The sequence below is a fragment of the Solanum stenotomum genome, chromosome 1 (genome assembly GCF_019186545.1).
Source record: "Solanum stenotomum isolate F172 chromosome 1, ASM1918654v1, whole genome shotgun sequence".
Taxonomy (NCBI): Eukaryota; Viridiplantae; Streptophyta; class Magnoliopsida; order Solanales; family Solanaceae; genus Solanum; species Solanum stenotomum.
Window position 1 is genome coordinate 96,545,108 of NC_064282.1, and position 1,415 is coordinate 96,546,522.

A 1,415-nucleotide genomic window follows, 5' to 3' on the forward strand; every position below is an offset into this window, starting at 1 on the left:
CCCCCCCCCCCCCCCCCAAAAAAAAAAAAAAGAAAAAAAAAGAGAGTATCATTTTTTATATTTACAGCTAATTTTGCTTTAAAGTCTTAATTTTATTTAATGTGATGATTTATATAAAGTCACACAAATTACAAATTTTAAAAATCTTGCTTTTTTTCTTAAATTTTGTACCTAGTCAATAGTGGCAAATTTACTAAGACTTATTAAGTAACGTTCTTTTTTTTATATGGACTAAAAAGGAAATTATGACTTTATAACTTAGAAAAAATGCATATATATACTTCCTCTCTGTTGTAATACACAAATAGTAAATTCTGCCTTTTACTTATTAATTTTAGCAGTTTAAAAATAGATTTTTTAAACGAAATTATCCTTATATATGCTTAATTAAAATTAAAATTTATTGGAATACTAATAATCAAATTTGAATTTTCAAAATATAATTAACATGAATAACTTAATAAAATAAAATATTTGATAAATAATTTCTTTAAAAGGAGTTCAAAAGCATATAAACGAGTAGCTCTTTTGAGTAGATAATACAATATTTTGCTTTTAATAGTGCTTTATTGCATATAATGCTTTAATTACTTTAACCAAAAAGAAAAAAGATTTAATAATTTAGAAAGAACAAACAAGTTACTTCTATGACAACTTGACTACCTCTATAACTTTTTGGAATAAAAAAATAAATCATTACTGAAAAAACTTAGGATTTGATGTTGAAAGATCTAAAATTAAACTTATTAATTAGAAAGCTAAAGGCATTATAAAAAAAAGAGTGATTAGCTCATGAATGATGATAATGAAAACTTTGATTGTTATCACAAATATTAGTTGTCATGTATATATTGACGGTATAAAAAAATTAAATTAATAATGAATCTTCACACATATAAATTATGATCGATTATTTATCTTATTTTTTACTTTATTGATTATTTTTTGTGAAAACTTGATAATTTCATCAAAGGAAAATTTGGCTATATTAAAGTTCAAATCCGGTTGTCGACCTCCAAGAGAGTTGATATTATCCTAATCGCGTCATATTAGTTAATTAATGACTAAACAAAATCAATCATTACCAAATACAATATGCTATTGAAAGTTCTGATGTTAAAAGTTTACGATTGAAATGAAATTCGATCGTTAAAAGACCTATAACAACCATAAAAAAAATTGATTGTTATACCTTCTTTTAGTGATCAAATTAGTCTTATTAGGAAAGAAAACCTAATGGGGTCTCCAAATACTAGATTAACTTAATCTTTCCCCTATATATATGCTCACATACCTCATAGTGGTCCACCTAATTAAATTATAACTTGTAATATACAATTGAGGTGAGCTTTTAACATTTTGATAACCTTTAAATTAAAATAACAATTGTGTGAGCTTTGTGTGTGTGGGGGGCG